Source organism: Myiozetetes cayanensis, unplaced genomic scaffold (genome assembly GCF_022539395.1).
Source record: "Myiozetetes cayanensis isolate MyiCay16 unplaced genomic scaffold, myiCay2020 scf2-11, whole genome shotgun sequence".
NCBI lineage: Eukaryota > Metazoa > Chordata > Aves > Passeriformes > Tyrannidae > Myiozetetes > Myiozetetes cayanensis.
The window spans coordinates 59,075,488-59,095,579 of NW_026087411.1; positions in this window are offsets into that span (position 1 = coordinate 59,075,488).

The window sequence follows — 20,092 nt, forward strand, 5'->3', positions numbered from 1 at the left end:
TATGAAATTTTGCTAAAGGATGTTATTAAGAAGAAATTCAGACCATATGAAATGGACAGAGAGTACAACAATAACACTAGGAAATATTGGTTCCAGCTTGAATTTTGTATGTACCTTCTCCCTTGAAAATGTCACTTTCCCTTTTGCCTTTCAGACAGCTATACCTTTTCTTTCTGCAATGCATGAAACATACATTTTACTAGTAAAAATTTTCTACTTAGAATAAGCATTTTCTCACATAATTCTTCAGATTGTTGAAATAAATATAGCATTTTGTATTGTTATATGTTTATAATGTATCATTTACCATTTTTAATTGTAAGTAATGAGTAAAAATAATCTTTTTTTTAAAGTGTGAGCAATACATGGGGGCTTGTTGCTTAATTATTGTTTCATTGGGGTTTTTTTTGTTTAAATATACTGGTTTGTTCCTGAATTCAATCTTTGCATCTTCACCCATAGAATAATGTAATTTTGGTATGTTGAGGCTTCTGAACAGTATGACTCTACAGTGAAAGACTAGCAGATAGATCCTCATATCACAAGAATTTCAAATATGGTGTCCTTTACATTTGTCTTATTTCTCTTTCTAGGACTTTGATCTATCACAGACAAAGGCAGCACGAAAAATGACACACAGTAACATCATCAGACTGAAGACATTAAAAAGGGACTAAGAAACCCAGCAACTAGTTCACTACATGCTTAATATTCAGCCCAGAGCAATGGACCTGTAAGAAATAGGTACAGGGCTCTGTCTTGCCCGTTATTTATTGGTCTGATTTGAGAACACTGTAGTGTTGTGTCCCCAGAGGCATCATCTTTGATCACCTGATAGAGAATTACAGTATGGAGCAATCAGGAGACAGATCTGTCCCTTTGTCACAAGAAAATAAACATTCTAGAAGGGTAAAGGGAGAGGAACCATCTTCCAGGTTTGCCTATTACCACAGGGTAGCCCTTGTGTCCGGTATCAGGGAAGGCCTAAACACTGTCCCATCTCAAGTGCTTCTCTCCAAGCATGGCTGACTCACTGACAGCCTGCACCAGGATCCTCATCTCTGCAAGTTACAAGTGCTGAGGAGCAGGGAATGGAGTTTTCAGCCATCTTCTGACAAAAAGAAATCTGAAAAGTTTGATTCCCCATGTGTTTCAGATAATCAGATCCAATCTCTAAAATTATCTGTTTCTTCAGTTGTGTTGATGCTGCCTTAAGTGTGTTGCTTGCTGCCTGCTGATGTTTAGGGTAGGAGGAAAATCTACTTTATATTCCACCATGGACACCAAAATTACTTGCTTTGGCTCTGCTTTCAGTGAGGGTTTCTTTCTCTTCTCTCTCTGCTTCTGCACATTTAGATTTTGAGATGTGATGATGTTTGAGTATCTCATACATGATGACTTTTTGCTAGAGTAACTAGCTGGAGTAACACTTCAGTCTCATTGACAGTGACGATGACCAAGACTTGCAATTCCCAGAGGTGCTTCTGTAAATTTTTTTTGTCAAATTAGATTTGTGAATAAATTTTCCCTCAAATTTTATTCTGTGTCTTTCATTATGCATACATACACGTATGTTAAACACATAATTTTAATCCTTGAAATTGGTTACAAACTCTACCTGAGCACAGCCTTTGAATCTATTTGCAAAAATTGCATACTCTTGAACACTTAATAATTATTATCTTTTAGCAAGTGCTTTACCATTTGAAATTATGTTATTCTTGGTGGTTTATTATTATCTAGATTACCATGTTGCTGACTAAATCACAGCAAGTCATGAGGAGAATAGGGTATTGAAACAAAATATACAATAAAATTCACAGCTAGTAACAAGAATGTTTTGGAGTCCAACAGCACAGCTTTTGCTACCTCATGAAGGCTTGCCAGTGACACATGCTGAGTTGTCACAACCAGTAGCTCTGCCACAGAAAGCTGTTCCACATCTATGCTGTCAAAACATCTCTTTTAGCATCTCGAGTGAACTGTGATGGCTTTATTATTGGTGAAAATTCTGGAAAATGTCCGTCTTCCTCAGCATGAGTTTCTGACTAAGCCTGTACAAGCAATGAAAATAACCATTTACATACTTTCCAAATGAAATTCAGATCAGAAAGGCATGGAAATTCTTGCAACTTCTACCGGGAAACAGTGAAACCACAGCAAGACCTGACCTTGACTTGTGCGATCTGTGTTCTCAGCTGAGCTACATTCATATTTTCCATGTTTTCAGTAAAAGGCAAATACTTTGAGAGAATGTTTCTGCTCGGGCCCATCCCCTCTTCACACCCTGAAAGAAAAGGTCCTGTAAAGGACCAGGGCTGCCATATCAGTTTTTCTCCCCAGGGCAGAGCTGGGGAGAGGTGACTCACCCCTGTGACCATCAGCTAGCTGCTGAAATTTCCTTCATCCAAAAGTTGGAAAGAGAGAAATGTAGCCACTTATGTGAGCATGGAAGAAACACAATGAGATCTTTCTCAGGCTTGATATTTTGTTCTATTAATAGAAACACAGTCACTAGATTACATGATATTTCAGCTCAGCACTTGTCAGACCATGTGTAGGTGCTGTCTTCAGCTGGGACCTCTGTGGCAAAGACATGGACGAACTGGAACAAGCTCAGTAGGAGCCTCTGAGGTTTTGGGAACAGAGCATTCTTCCTGTGCAAGGAGGTTGAGAAACAGGGCTGGTTCAGCCTCAGGAAGGGATCAGCACCTGTGAGCTGATGGCTGAGAAGAGGCATCCAGTGTTTTAACCGTCCTGCATGGTGGGAGGCTGAGGGACAAGGGGCACAAGCTGAAATGAGAGGTTCAAGCTGGGTATAAGGAAAAGCTCACTCATGCTGAGAACAACGTACCCCTCAGGCATTTGCCACACCTGAGTGGACATAGTCCTGAGCATCCAGACCTGAGCATACATCTGGCCCTGTTGTGAGCAGGAGGTTGGAATAGAGATCTGAGCTTCCCATTCAGCCTCTGGCTCAACCTTGTGATTCTATTACATAGAAATAAATGATCACATAATAAATGAGAATTGTTCTTCAGAAATGACTGCACATCCTAATGTGTATTTGACTTCTAAAATTGTCAATCTCTTCCTCTACTCTCTTCCCTCTACTGGAAAAAAACTCTATAAAATAGTGCATAATATGTTTGAATATCTTTTTCTTTCTGCAAAAGAAATTACCAAAAGTTACCAGTGGAGGGAGATAGTGATGAATCTTTTGCTCTCAGATGAAGCATAACAGTACATACAGAGAGGAAAGACAGGAGAAACAAATGCTTCCAGACCAGGTGGTATACTTCATATATTGAAATTGAGAGGAAGTTGCTGATTTCCACTATTCCACACTGCATTCACCATTACTATAAACTCTAGGAACAGATATTGCTCTGCAGCCACATGAAACAGCTGGTCACTGCCCTGGAGAAACTGTGACCTAAGGCTGCAGAGTTAAACTTTTAAAAAGCACCTTGACTGATGTGAATCAATGGTAATTAAACTCCTAGAAGCCTGCTCCCTCAGGATGAGATTTTCAGTGTTATACTGCAGGTTTACTCTTTTAGATGTCTTAATCAGCTCCACTGCCTGAAAGAAGAATCCTATCCTCCTTTCACAATATATAGAAAGGCCTAAATCCTTACTAGCTGGATCCAAAAAAACCAGTGTGGGCATAAATAAACCAGAGGAAATATTATCTGAAATTCTACTTCTTCCCAATCTTCATACTGCAGGCAAATGGAGGTTTTTTTAACCAGAACTCACTACTCTGAACTCTCTTCCATCCCTACTTGCCTGTGCAATGCTAAATTCACACAGTTTATGGCCGTTGTGAACTTTCCTCAATAATACGGGGGGTAGCAGACACAGAACCAGAGGAGAGGAGAATGTGAAATTTAATTCCTTTCCTTTGCACTTAAGAACTGGATGCAGCATTTCTTGCCTCCTGGATAACCATTAAACCACATGAGTATTAAATGTTCTGAGATGGTCTATGGCAAAAAGCAGTATACCCCTCCCAGAGTTAAAACCTCCATGCAATATAGTTAAGCAGTCAAGAACTACAGCAGGTTAGATGTTTCCCCAGCCATGAGAAGACCCAACCCAAGAGTCTGTAAAATTGTTCATTCTCTCTCTCTGATCTAATGAACTTGTGGTTATTCACTGTAGTTTATTATTCAAATCATCAAAGCAGTCTATTGCCTGGGACTTATGGTGTTCACCTCTAAATGCTAGGGACATGAAAAGGCCTTTCAGAAGAGGATGGAACTGAGACTGATCCCCTCACATTGAAGTTCAGAGCTTTTCTTGCACTTCAGTGAGAAGAGGAGGGTGGATGTGAATATCGCCTGAGGCAAAAAGGTGACAACACTTCTCCTGTAGTGATACTTCATTAGTAGAAGTGCTCTAAGAACACCTAGCAGATAAGATAAGAGAAGCAGACCAGCACTGGATTGAGATATGTTGCATAGGGGTTTAGAAATCTACAGAATGGAAGCACTTGCAGGGTCTGAAGGCAGGCAAGTAAATGCCAAGAGGGATTGCGTTTGGAAATTAGAGACTTTCGAAGCAATTAGGCTGTGACCTGCTGAGACCTGCTGTGACCTGCTGCACCTGTGAACCCAGACTCAATGCTTTAATGATAATGTTTTAAGAAGATGCCAAGAGTCAGCTGATACAGTCACAAGCCAGATATGTACACCTAGTGCATGTATGCAAATATGAAGCAAAATCAGATGTTTTGCCTCACCCTTCAGATAGCATTTTTTTGGCACATTAGATTGGGACCTACCATGACCAACGATTTTGTCTCATCTGAGGAGATCACTTACTGAATCAAGGTCTTAAACTTCAGCCTAGCAAGTACTAATACATGTGTTTAAGTTAATTCATGCTAACCCTACCAGTTGCTTGAAACGGTCAACTTCCAATTCAAATATGTACATAAACATTTTAAGCATAGAGTCAAGCCACAATGTGTTTTGATTTAAGTTTATCCATAAATGACTTCCCTTTCAGGCCTTAATTGTCTTATTCATTGATGCTGAATTGATTTGAGCCAGTTTGTTTGGAAAAGAAAACACTTAAAAGTGGGAAGGCTTTCCGTTCCAACTCCTCACTCTCCATCTGAACTTCATGGACTCAGCATAGTCTAGGTGTTTGATTTTCAAACACAGACACTGGAAGGTGGAAAGACTCCTGTCCTCCTATTCATGTAACAACACCTTCTTTTCTAGCAAGGGAGAGCACTACCAAATGAATGGTCAGATTCCTTAGCTAGGAGGAACCAACTTAGTTCTGCTCCAAAAGTGTCCATTTTAAACACGGTCTGCAAGGACCTGAGCAGTATTCCAGCACAGTGTTAGTGTGCTGAAACGGGAGATAGCAATGGGGAGTCAAGGCATGAGGAAGAGAGGAGGGGGAAGTCTGGCAAGAACATCATGCTGCTCTCACATATTTCCAGTGGCAAGCAGTCCCTGAGATGACAGGGACTGTCCCTGATAACATATCACTTTGGCTGATAGATTGTTTTATTTATATGTGTGTGCTTGCAGTTGTGTATTAGTACATACATATATACACACAATACACTTTTTTATATGTATATATGCATATACACACATGTCTATGTATGTAATAATAATAATGACCAGTCTTCGCGAGCGAAGATCCGGGGAAGGTCTTTCCACCTTCCAGCCCGCGCATTGGATTTTTTAGGTGAGACACAGTGTGCGTGGAACTGAGCCCACCCTTTAATCCTAAGGTTCATCTGCCAGGGCCAAGCGAGCTTGGACGGTGGCAGCGAGGTCCTTAGGACGTAGGTGGGTTGCCTTTAAGGGCTAACGAGCCCCACCTGCCCGGGAGTGGCCCTGACCGGGAATCGAACCCGGGTCTCGGCGGTGACAGCGCCGCGCCTTTACCACTAGACCACCAGGGGCTGCCTGTGTACACGTACACATACACATACACATACACATAGGCTATGTATGTACACATACAAAAAACTCATACAAAAAACTTGGTGAAGGGGAATCCAAAGAACTGCACATTTCAAAGAAATGGTTAGATTAAATTTGGAATTGAATAAATGTGCATTGGGTTGAACAAACTTGCAGGTGAGATTTGATTACCTGATGACATCACATAACTAGAGGAGAAAAAATAAAAGGTTTGGGCATAGGGACCAGGAGAACCTGGCCAATGTCAGGACACTATCTGTCTGGGCAAGGCACACAACATCTTAGTATCTTATAAATTTCAACCAGCACAGCTTTCCCTAAGAGGCCTCTGCAGGCAGCATAAAGAAGGAAAGACAAGCTACTGCTCCCTCACTTCTCCAGACACTTTGAGACACTGTCTGGTCTGGAAGTGATAAAAGTGGTTCACAGCTTCCTTTCCCACCTATTATGCTCAGGTGCTTGATATAAGAACTTTGTGCACAGCATATCTGTTTCTTTACCACTGGCTTCTCTAACATATGGAAAAGAGATTATGAAAGGAGAGTTGGAAAATGAGATACTGTAATATCTAGAACTTGGCCTGTAAAAAAGAATTTGCTATGGTAGAGTGTACATAGTTTTGTTGTAATGAAAAAAACTAAGTATGTGCAGGGAGTTTACTTTATATATATATATATATATATGCTATTATTCAGAGCTTCACCCTTCCCTTTCCCTGTCTCTTTTTTTGCTCCTTTCAAGGTCAAGAGCCTCCACTACACTGAAGCATGCTCTGATTACACCATACACTCTACACAGTGCTCCACAGTGCTTTAGAGCTGCCACACCAATTGCACACTGAGTTTGGACAAGGTAACTAAACACAGCTGGGTCTCCATTGCCAAGCACATTCAAATCTAGAAACCATGAAGTTGTGAGAGTAATTTCTCAGCCTCACTCTCTTGAAACTTCTGAGTGTAGAGCACAAAGCCACCGTAAAACTTTTCATCCCTGACAGTGGGGCAGTTTCACCTTTGAAGATACTGTGCAAGATGCAGTAAAAATAATGAAGAGGCAAAATGTCATTGTATTATTCAGAGATTACTGTTGGTTATTTAAGTAATTTCTTTTATGACTAAACATAAAAGCTGTAAGATCTACTTACGTGTATCTGAAAGATAACAGCTGCTGGAGTGATTGACGCACCTTTTAGATTTGGAAATTAGAGACTAATTTGCATTTGATGGGAATAACAGGTTTCTGTTCTGTAGAAGAGTAATTATGTACCTAGGAGAATTTTAACCATCACTATACTAAGTTAAAATCTTGCCACAGTCATCCAAAACACTATCATTGTGCTGCTCTAAGATTCTAGTCTATTTGAGTGTTCTTACAGCTTTTATAGTATTTTTAAATGAGAGGTAAAATTTAAAATTTGCCCTTCGAAATGGGCTTTATTTCCTTGCATTCAGTTGCACATACTGAAAGATTAACACACTCAAAAGTAGGTTCCCGGCCTGTATAAATGGTTTTATTTTCCCAACATTTGGGTTCTTTATGGTTGCCTTTGGAATGACTAAGTCAACAGGAGATGCCTGGATTCCCAGTGCTTATGAAATTCAATCTATTTCTTAGATGCATAAATAAGAATTCAGGGCTCTGACACACGATCTAATTATGTGGTTTAGCAAGCTGACACTCATGATGTGTGATAAACTGTCCTTCCACTTAATACATTTCAAGTTGTCCTCAGAACTTAGAATTATTTCTGCCACAGATGTAAATGGCAAAGCCCCTATTGCCTTGAGTGGAGTAAGTTCACTGCAAGCCCAAGATATTTTGCTACAAACTGCATACACATTGACATGCCTGTATGGCATTTCTTCTGGCATTTCTTCTCATCTCCCCTCTTGAGGTTGGTGTTTACTCAAGTCTATAGATGCATGTTCTTTTCCATCTGCAGCTGTGCCAAAAAAAAGATGAGTGCCCCAGCCTCCTTCCCACTATGCTACTGGAAGTTACCATTCCCTCTGATCTGCTGGTTAGACTCTGCATGTGACTTCCCATAACTTGTTTCAGTCAAAACAAGTTGCTGTAACAGTGAAGTCTTCTTTAAATTCTTAAAATTTTCATTTTGATGGATGTTGGATAGAGATCTCTGACAGAAGGTGATGAGTGCATGGGGATGAGGTGTTGCTTTCATAACCTCTTCAACTGGTTCAGCTAAAGCCCAAGATGATGGCTGTCCACAGCCTATGTGTAATTGCTAATTGAGTCTGCTGTTTCAGGAATCCTATATTTTGGGAACAAGCTGTCTGAAACAAAACCATTTTTATGACCCAAGGAATTCTTGCAGACAAAATGAATGCAGACTGATGAATATGCTAATACTGGTCCATTTAGATTTCTAAAAATTAATTTAAAGAAAACTGTTTATTGAATAATTTATATTGAATAAAATAAAATTAAAGGAATCTAGGATTCCATTCGGGATGGTGAAGCGGAACAAAACAGGATCAGAAAAACAAAACCTTGTTGTAAAGCAAGAGGTGGGTACCGGGCAAACTGATGTGTTTATCTTTGAGATATTTTTAAATTTTTGTGCTGTTTCATTTACACTTATACCAAGTCAGCATCAGTCATATTTCTCTTGGTTTCTGGTGACTATTATTTTAAACTGTGTACATTGTTGGAAAATATGAAGAGGACTTAGCACAGACAGCTTTACCAGGCCTATGAGTAATTTTAATTTCTGGTTCCTTTCTGGATGACTTTTTGTGATGAGTTTCAACAAAAATTCAGTTTGTACCTATGGTAGTCCAGAGAATGTTTTTCATTTCATGCTCAGTTTCTTCTTTCACTCCCTGTTAGCATGTGAGACAGATTTTTTGGAATTGTAAACTTAGTGACATTCCTTGTACCAATAAATCGCAGCACCAGCAAGCAACCAGTGCTAATCTGGGATTCACAGCAAACCATGAAGCAGAAAGTCAACAGGCTACTTTGAACACCACAGCTCAGTAAGAATAAGACAAAAATAAATATGGAAAACATCCTTCCACATGAAATATCTTTTCTAGGAAGGAGGGGAGGCCTAAAACACCAGATTATGCAGAGGGGGAGGGTGAAGATTCAGTCTCCTGTGGAACCAGCAGACAAGGGAGTGTCACATCAGTAAAGTTGTTTTCTATCATTCTTTTCCACCTAATAGTAGCTATCAACAGGGGAGTCCACAGCCATGCAGAGTGGTTAAGGGATGGAATAGGGACGTAAGTGTCACAGATCACTGTAATACAGTATTATATTATGGATACACATTATTACCTATGAATATATTATGTTTATATACATGTAGCTTTTCCACACTTTGAAGCCAGGGGTAATCTAAACCTAGAAAAACGATTCCTTTCTAGATGATAAATTATGATAATTACAGTTCAGCTAATTCTGAAAAGGCAGTTTAGAAGCAGAGGGATGCCAATCAATTTAGCAGTTGCGGTGCAAAAAATGGTGCAAAGAAAACTTGAAATGAGGCAGTCTGTGTTATTGCCCTGGATTATCAAGATGTGTTAACATTGCACAGTAGAGTTGACAAATCAAAACACCAGAGCAGTTTTTGTTATTGTGCAGATTGAGTCATAATTATATATGGTACAGTTTCCAGTAAGAGGTTATCTATCAGACAGCTTACACATGGATTGCCATTCATCAAGGAATTTGTGGTTACTGTGAACAAAGATAAGCAGTTATTCCTGATAAATTCAAAGAAATGGATCAAAATGAATATTGGAAGTAATTTCTGAGTCAAAGGCTATAATCTCATTCCTGAAACTGATGTAAAAACTATGATCCCCTTAGTTCTTGTTCACTAGCCAAAGCAAGGCTAGCAGTGCTGTTTCCCAGCAGGAAAAAATACACAGCACCTGGCTCAAGATACTGGCCATTTTTGCTTAAGTTGTGCAATTTTCTCAAATCCCATTGCCACAAGTGGACAAAGATGTAGCTGAGCCACTGTGGCTGAACTTCGCCTTCATGTCAGTGAATGGTTGATATGGGACAAAAATTCGACACTGAGTCTTTTGGGGTTTGAGTATTTATTTTGCTCTTAAAAATAGGTCATAATATTGGTTTCTTTTTTTCCATCATATGACTTTTTTAGTTTTGTCATGGATTCGGCCTCCTTGAGCTCGCCAAAGAGCCACTGGTGAGAGACAGAATTCCACGACTTGCACTGCAAAAGAAGGCGTCCTAAGGAGATTAACTTTTCTACAAATGCACAAAAATATCTATTAAATTGAGGATGCCCCAGGGAACACCCCTCTCTTCCCATTCCCAATGGTGTCTTTTTTGGACCTAATTTGCTTTATTTTGTCTAATCCTGTTTTGAACCTGGAGGTTTTGTCTAACTCCTCACCCTGACTCCTGTGGCAGCATGTTTTATAAGTGTATTTCCTGCTCTGTAAAGTGACTTTTACCTATTTTAAACTGAGTCCTGTTCTGCTGGTGGAACATTTGGGTGAACATCCTCTCCCTCACCTTCTCCACTTCCTTCCTCATTGTACAAGCCTTACCTATACCATCACCCTCCCCCCCAGGGGAGCTGTCCCAGCCTGCTGCACCTCATAGCCTCGTCCTGCATGTCATGCCCTAAAATGACCTGCAAATATCCTCATCCAATCCCTTAGGGATTTAATACATGAAGTACAAAACTCCTATGTAGTATAAAGCAGAGTTTTTGGAGAAAAAGTTATGCCACAGTAACAGCCAGGAGACCCATCAGTACCTAAGGCTACTGTGCCTGGTTTGTACACTGAGATAGTTGAAAGTCACCATGAAAAACCACTCCACAGCCTACCACTGTAGTGCATAAATGCACACCTTGTTGCCCACTGGAAGTTTTGAGGTATTTTGTTTTGGAAGAATTTAGATCTGGTGGTGAAATCAGGCAGCTCAAGTCCATGATTCTTCATAGTATTACGTTTTTCCTTTTTCATGAAAAAATGGGCACTCTAACCAGCCAGCTGAAAACAGTCTCCCCCTGCACAGCTAAGTAAACCATCATTGTCAGGAATGTGGGCACACTCCAGTTTGTACCAGGCTGTGTGTGCGCTCCCTGCTAAAGCATTTCCTTTAGCAAAACAAGTAAGCGCCACAGCGACAAATACTGCAACAATCAGTCAATTGATGAGCTGAAACACTCCTTTGCCATCATGAAGTGAATCTCTGCATGAAAAAAACAGGGCCTGGAGAATTGTTTTTCCTGCATCTTGTATCAGCATTTTATTTTTTTCTATGATCCAGATCTGACATGCATTGTTTCTTAAAATTCAGAGACCTGAGAGATTATTATGGCAACTCAGTATAATACTATGCTTAAATTTGCTCTCACTTATAGTCTTTCACATGACATGAATCGAACATGGCACTGGTTTGTCCTGGTAGAAGCATGGACCTATCTGAAGAAGGTAGTCAAGGTATGTGCTCTGATGGTCCTTCTAACATTTTATAGAATATCAATATCTTGAACAGAGCTGGCTGTCTTGGAATAAAACAGATATTTCAGGCCGTGAACCATTGCTATACAGTTCCTATCACTCATTTTGAATTTACAGTGAAAAGTGTCAAAAAGCACAGGGATATTTTGGCTCTCTTAAAAATAACACATATAGTAATAGTACTTTTCCTAGGATGGTGCAGAAACACAAACAAAAGTGGATTTTTCTTTTTTTCCCCTCTAAACTAGCAGCATTGGCTGTGTGGTCATTTGGTCTTCTTCTGTTTAAAAAATACAGTACATTCCTTACTCCCAGCCACCTTGACCACTAGCTGTTGTGTTTCCTACGTCAGAGGAGATGAGATCATTAATACCACCAGTAATGATGTCTGCAGAAATTCCTCTCTTTGCCAGCTCATAGAGCAGATCTGGATGAACTATGAAAAGGATCTACGACCCATTTAAACTCCTCACTGTTTAAATTGGCTATTAGAGATGTGCCGTTACTGTCATTTCCTGGCTTCCTGATAAAAGATTTACTCTTCTTGGTTGAGGAATAGTGCATGGAAGCAGAATTTCGAAAAAATCGTTGAAGAGAGAGGTAAGGACAAAACTTCTAGTAGAGAAAATAGGAAAGAAAAATGGAAAAGAAATAAAACAGAAATACGAGGGAAGGGGAAGAAAATGGTAGGTCTACAAACATAAGTCCAATGGAACACGGTTGTGGTCAGATTATATCTTATCATGTCTTCCAGGTATTCAGCAGAGGTCTAACCATGTCCACTGACCACTGCTGAACTAAAGGGGGGTGATAAGGTAATTTTCTGATTTAAATGTTGGAAGCTGGTTTTGCCACAAACCTACACACCAATAAATAAGTTTTTCTTCTTTTACTGACCTTTATCCATAGGAAATAAAGAAACCAGAGAACACGGACAAACCCAATTTATAGATAGCACAAGAAAAACCTAGCTCATCCTACTGGGCAGTGCAAGAATTGTTTACTTTAAAATGAGGAATGACGTGGCTGTCTTTGAAAAGCAGCATTCAAGGCTGATATTTAACTCTTCTCCCTGTGAGCATATGAAAGAGGCAATTCAGACTGTGGAACAAGAGAACTGGCTGAATGTCAAGAGGATGATTCTTGGCTGTCTTCTTGGAGATGGCCTACTGGAGTTTTGTGGGCATTCTTCAGATGACCCACTGTCTCCTGAAAAGAGCTACTGCACCCTTGCGAGGTAAAAAATAAATACAGGAGACAAAGGATGGATTATTCTTTCACTTGCTGATGCCAGAGTGCAGTGTCACAGACAACAAACTCCCACAAAGTAGAGTGCATAATGGGAGATATGATGATATTTAATTATTTCTGACCTCAGTCCTCCAGCTCAAAGAAGGAAGAATGTATTTAGGTATAACTGACAAAACTTTTGCTAATGTCAGGCAGTCAAAAGAGGTGACATTCTACTCAACACTGGTGCGGCCTCACCTTGAATATTGTGTTCAGTTTTTGGTACCACAATATAAGAAAGATATTCAGCTATTAGAGAGTGTCCAAAGTAGCACAACGAAGATGGGGAAGGGCCTTGAGGGGAAGCAGCATGAGGAGCGGCTGAGGTCACTTGGTCTGTTCAGCCTGGAGGAGACTCAGGAGAGAGGTCATTGCAGTTACAACTTCCTCATGAGGGGAAGAGGAGGGGCAGGCACTGATCTCTTCCCTGTGGTGACCAGTGACAGGACCCAAGGGAATGGCCTGAAGGTATGTCTGGGTTTAGGTTGGATATAAGGTTGGATACTAGAAAATCATTCTTCACACAGAGAGTGGTTGGGCATTGGAATAGGCTCCCCAGGGAAGTGGTCACAGCACCAAGCCTGACAGAGTTCAAGAAGCAGTTGTATGATACCTTCAGGCATATGTTGTGACTCTTGGAGATGGTCCTGTGCAGGGCTAATGGCTGGACTCAATGACCCCTGTAGATCTCTTCTAACACAGCATATTCTGTGATTCTGTGATTCTGTGATTCTGTGTCTTCAAGAAAGATGCCTAGCAGAGTGAGGGCCTGTTGCTGCCTGTGTCCAGCAGACATGAAGAGGGTCTGCAAACAGCAGGACTAGACATGGTGAGAAATTGTTTGAAGCAGACTGCAATATAGATTAGTTTCTGTTGCTATTTTCATTCATATGTTTCGTCATTTGCTGGTCAGTTAGCACACAGGCTGTGACATCTCTGAGGAGATACACTGATGCTCTGGGAGCTGATACCAGCACTATTGATAGAGTGTACTCTGATTTGGCACAATACTCCAGAACACAGAAAAGAGTAGACAACAAAAGGGTGTTTTCTGAACTCAGCCTTCCCACTTCTGCATTTACCAACACTTAACAGGCTGGCAAAGGCTAGCTGTAATCTAGTCAGGAACCAAGTGCTTCAGCAGATTCAGTTGTAAGATGTCACTTACTATCTAAACACATGGGTTATTTGAAACTTTATTTTCCTTACTCATTTTCTATAAAAAAAAGTGTGCAATTCTTCAGACAATGGGAAACCAGTACAAAAATACATTACCCTCTTTTTGGTATTCATCAAATGCTTTGTTTTCTTAACCTGAAAATAAGCACTCTTTTGAGTGGTGTTTTTTTTAAACATGGATGAATTTGCAAATATTTAAAAGTTGTGAAGCAACCTTCCACTCTGTTAAAGAAGAATGAAAAGAAAATGCCTTTTTTTTTATAGACTTTAAACAGTTTATCCCCAACCCATATTAAAAACTTGGATGCAACAGCTGCCACTGCTGCTTTGGAGGAACGCAGTACTTTACAAAAGGATTTTAAAGCTTGAACAGATTGTTTAAAGTTCTTATTTTGCCCACCTTTAATCTCTTGGAGACTATCTGACTTGCTGCTTTGCGGTTTGTAATCTGTGATTCAGTTTTGTCACTGTTTGACATACAATATACTTAGTTTCCCTTGTGTGTCTGGAGGGATGACCCAGCTCACTTTTAAGAATCAAGATTTTGTAAACAGGTGTTTGTGCTATTGTGCTGTGACAATTTTTGTGAGAGTCTTTCTGTATAGATTTTTTTTTTTTTCCTGAGAGTGGGAAACAGTAGCCCCTTCACTTGGCTTCTACCACATGAGAATCCTGTGAATTCCTTTATATGGAAGCCTGAAGTGCAGTTCTAATGGGACTTCCAGGCATGCTGGAGATACACAAGATTATCCACGTTCTAGAGGAGTGTTTGAAAATGACAGGGCTCTAAATTCCCCTTCTGTGGAGCCAAGTACAGGAAACTGATAGTGTGGTGAGAAGTAAGCTGAAACCTACAGGAACATACCTTGAAATGTCCTGGTAATTTAGGAGATGTGTCTCAACAGCCTCACTGAGGATATGAAACCAAGATGTAGTGATACACCACGGCTCAATTTTAAGGGTTGTTCTTCCCATTTGCAATGATTTTCTGAAACTGTTTTGTGAAGAACTGTGAATAGATTTTACAGTTCACCAGCTAAACACAGTGGAACTGCTTCAAATAGTAGGAAATCCCACTGAAAAACTCAATTGAAATCTTAAGATGTCGATATTTGTATCTCCAACATTAGAAAATAAAAAATTTAATGTCAGCCTGCCAACTCTGGGGACATGCTGCAAGGGTAGTCTAGGGAGCTCTGATCTAAAGGCTGGACTGAGAGGCATGAGCTGCAGTGTGAATGTACCCATATAGGTTGATCCTGTTTTCATCAAGAACTGAGAAACAGAGGGAGAGACTAAGCTGCATTTTTTTAATATAAGATTATATACGAGTTTAAAATTCTGCAGTGCATACTGATTATACTGACAGCCAAAGATACACTCTGAGGTGTTTGTCTATATGTATATGAACAAAGGTTCCAGCATCTTTGAAACCCCATCTGGTTTCTCAACAGGTATACTTCTTCCAACCTAAGTTCGAAGATGTATACCCTAACATCAAGTCAGTTTATAAAACCCTCTGTGATTTGGGTCTCCAAAAGCATCACAACTGATCATTTTCACTAAGGGCCACCTTATTTTCTGAACTGCTTTTGGTAACGGAGTTTGGGTCTAAGTTCTGGAAGGAGAGGACTAGGTTGTTTCCAGCAGGGACATTTCAGTTCGGTCATCTGTTTCATCATTTAAATGAACCCCACGTCTGCTGTGCTGAAAAGACTTAAAATTTCTCAGAACTTTTCTTGGCTATGTCGAGTGTCACACAGCAGGGTGACTTTTGTAGTGTGAAATGCAAAATATTTTGACATTGGCTTCCATACCTTTGATGTATGAAGTTCCTAGAGACTAAAAAACTCATGCTGTCTGATAATCCATGAGAGGATTGTTTAACCACAGGTATGGTCTAAACTAGCATCACAACTGGATTTTTAAAAAAGCATGTTAATCTTGTTATTTATTGCTTATTATTAATCTGATTTACAAAAATCTAATGTTAACTGTGATGATAACTCTTTGGTAATAGCTGTGACTTTAAATAAGAATTATCTGCATGAAACTCTCTCTCCAAAGAGTGTTTTGTCCTTAATTTTCTGAAACATGTTGGTAGAGGACATATATATATATATATATAAAAGTAACTAATCAAAAAAGTGTTCTGAGACACTCAATAAAGCTGTATCAATTGCCTAATGAAACCATCCATCTTCCCAATAATGGGTAGATTTTGAAATTACTGATAGAAAAATATAGGGTTTTTTTCAGGCATCGAACTACTAAGTAAGAGTAAAATCTAGGCTTGAAAAAATGTGCTTTCAGAATCTAGTGTGAACTGTGCACATTTATATTGTAGTCTGGTTTGTTTCTGCTACTGGCTTTATCTTTGACTTCTTCTGTCACATTCTGACAAATAACTTTACATATATGACTGCTGGTATCCACACTGTAAACTGGGGACTGTGCAGGAAATTAGCCCACAGAAATCTCAGATCCCAACTCAATTAAATGTTGCAGAGGAAATTTTGTTCCTCAGAGACTCAGGTTTATTGCAATTATATTATTATTGTGGTAATTATCATTTACTGTAGCTACTAGGGTCCATTGGCTTCCCCTAGCTTTATGCCAGTGTAAATCATGTACCATCTATGAAGCTTTCCTTCATTTAAAGCAAAGCTGTTGAGTACATATCAGCCACTAAATGTCCTGGACAAGATGTCAGTCAGGTACTTCTCAGCTTTTGAGGGATCCTGTGAGCCTCCAGTACTAGTTTTATTTCTGCTCAGATTGCACAAGCTCCTCGTGCCCACTTAGGCCCAACAGTGGTCTTGATAGCAATTGAGAAGAATAGCAAAAAATATGCTCTCAATGAGCACTTACGGGAAATGCAGGACTCGTAACCAGGAAAAGTGACATATTTCACTGTGCAGGAACGTGAGTAACAGAGGAGAAAGAGCCTCTGTGTTTTACCTTCCTCCCAGGGCTAAACAGCATGTACCCTCAGTAAAGGATATCAAAGACAGCTGAAGGATATCTTATTAGAGCTAAATTGCCAAGGAAGGTGAGCAGGAGTGACTAGAGAAAGCTGTGGGTTTGGATTCCTGTGGAATAACAAACTCCCGACTTCCTGTGCTGTTCTTTCTCCTGGGGATGTTTGGGTAACCTGCCAGCCCCAGGATGGTAGTAGCTTGAAGGAGGGTGGCCAAGCAAATAGCCTTGATGATGTGAATAATGATTAAAAGGTTAAAGAAACCCCATGTGACTAACTGGAATCACAGAAGCTCGAGTAAACCTGGTACTCTAATAAGAAAACAGCGGCACGTTTACTTCAGTAATTGGAGATATATACCATGTATAGACATTTCCCCTATTTACTGCTTCAGCATGCTTATCCCCAGCTGCTGAGACGTTCTTTCATCAACATCAGTAAAAACATTGTTTGCTTGAACTGTGTGAAATAAAATAAAACTTGATCCCAGACTAGGAAGTTTTTCTCCAGATCATTTCCACCTTTCTTTGCACCTTTGATGTGTGACCCTTGCCACCCACCGCCCTCCCTTTCAGCCAGCCCTCCCTGGAATAGCCTCCAAATGAAACGATGGTCCCCAGGACCAAAGAGGAGGCTGTGGTTTCCACAGATGACTGCCCACTGCAGGCACCGCTTACTTGTGGTGTTTATTTCAGTCCCTCCTAGCTGTGGTGCCTGGAGTAGGAAGGGTCAATCTGCAGTTTAAATTGGCATATTTTTAAGATCCTTTCTATTATGAAATATTTATGAGAGGAAACAAGGCTGGACATTCCTGCAGCCAGTCCAGTGTAGGAACGCTATGTGCCTTCCTCCCCCGAACATGTAAATGCAGTCAGTTATTTAATGGAAGACTCACATACCTTGTTCCTTTACATTTCAAGTGAGCTGTCAGAGGAATGTAAACATTTATTTGGAGCAAGCCCTCAGGTAAAGGATTACCATATGCCGCAAAAGGAAATTCCAGCATGCCCACCCAAATTTATGCTGTGGAGAGAGCTATGAATAGAAAGTTTGTACACTGTTATGAATATGGATAAAGTACATCACTCATGGCCAGGCCATGAAAAATTGAAAAACACATATTTTGGATCACATAATATTTTCAAAAATATATTTAAAAGAAAATAAACATGAGATTTTGTGTGTTCGTTTACTGTTTGAAGTACCTTCAGGGAAGGCAGACATCAACAAATTTTCTTCCAGACCACTTCTCTTGATAACAGCAGGTTCTTTGGGAGAAAGGCTGCAGTCTCATTCGTGGGACCTCTTTGTTTCCTTAGCCAGTACCCATTTATTAGAAGTTTATGTTGTGTTCAACATTAACAAAAACAAATGCATTTAGAGGGCTATGTTCAGTCTTAGAGGTCAGAATTCCTCATTCTCGGCCACCTTACAAGGTGACCTTTTCATGAGTGTTACAAGACCCATGTTCACCTTGCAAATGAGTTTTTATTGTTATTATTGTGCAGCCTGGCAGTAATCACTGATGTTTTGGTGTGGTCAGCATCAGTTTCTTTTGAAGTGAAAGGATTTCTGCTAAATGTGTTAAAAAAATATATTAAAACTGGCTTCTGGGAGAAGGACAGTCCCACCATGCAAACCAGTGGCCTCTGGACACCTCAGCAATGTCAGGCTGTGCATTGCAAAGGTCCTGTCCGTGCTCCAGAGCTTGCTACTATAGCCTGAGGCCATACAGAACTTCTGCACTGCAATCTTCTAAGTTGACCGCCTCTAACAGAAGTGTTGTACATGCTTCTTTAGGGATAAGGAAGTCATGAGGGGTGGCCTGCCTATTTTTGGGCCAATTCATGAATTTCCTCTCAGGACCCTCCTGCTGCCTTTTCCTCTCTGCTTTCTCCCTGTAGCATCCCTTTCAATTGCAGAGGGGTTTTTTTGCATATATGTGGAAGAGACAGAAGAACAATACTATCCTTACATGAGAACAAGTAAAACAACCTTATTGTTAGTGAAAGAGGAGCGTGAGACAGTGGAAGAAAATAGTATTTAGCAGCAGGAACCCTTAGAGTGGCATGAGACCCAAGCCAGAGAATGTTAACACAGAGGAAGGGAGGATTTTGTTGAGGGGCAGTGAGCTGCCTTGATTATCTTTCACTGTTATCCCAAAGCCAAGTTTATTTTAACTGGAAAATGCACATCACACTGAATGAGAAACATATGGAAATAAAAAGTTATTGGTTTAAAGTCTTAAGATTCATCCTGCCTAAGGAATGACAGCCCAAACCTTACTTAGGGGTAGCTGTGGCACCTGGTATCAACGTTCAAGCCAAATATGCTCAAGACAAATATCCATGATCTCCCCAGGAACATACACACCCTTGTACCCTTTTCTCCAGGCTGTTTGTACCCAGGACAACTTGAACCACAAGTTTCCTGCACTCACCTGTCCTTGCTCCCCATCCAGTGCAGTGCCCAGTACTTATTGCTGGGTGTGGTGCAGCACTCCCCTCATGGGAAGTTCTGAGTGCAGAGTGGTACCTAAAGTTATTGTCACTGAGAGACAAGGAGGAGATGTGTTTAGTGATTAAACAAAAAGGTACAGTAAAGGTGTAAAATCTCCCTTCCTAAATGCTGAGGAAAAATGATAGCTTATTTAGTTAATTAAAAGCCAATTGACACTTGATAATTATAGAAAGAGCCATTAAGTAAGAGCTTTACTACAATGTACGTGAGTTTCCAGGTGAGGATGGAAGGGAACAATCAATCTCAGTCTTTTTGCCTTCAATCAGGTCTTTTTGATAGGGTTAAGAATATGAATTCTGAAATTATGGAGATGAAGACATTATTAAGAGTAAATATTTGGAAGTTGGAGGGTGAAAACAATGACCTCTGTGATTTTTGCACAAATATATCATTTCCTTGGAGCATCAAATGCCTTAGCTGTTAATTCTTAACCTTATGTAGCAACTGTTCTCTCTGACCTTATTGTAGAAGAAAAGGAAAGTACCACTCATTTCAGGCTAACACTGAGATTGGTGAAGATTGGTTCTGGAGGCAGCAAAGAGAAATGTTGGAATGAAATATAGTATCATAACAAAATAATGGCTTCAGATTGCTCAGCACCATGATGCTGTGCATGTCACATTTGATACAGTGAATGATCAAGTTGTCATTGCCTTTTCCTCACTAAGGAAACTTAACTAAGAAGCTTTCAA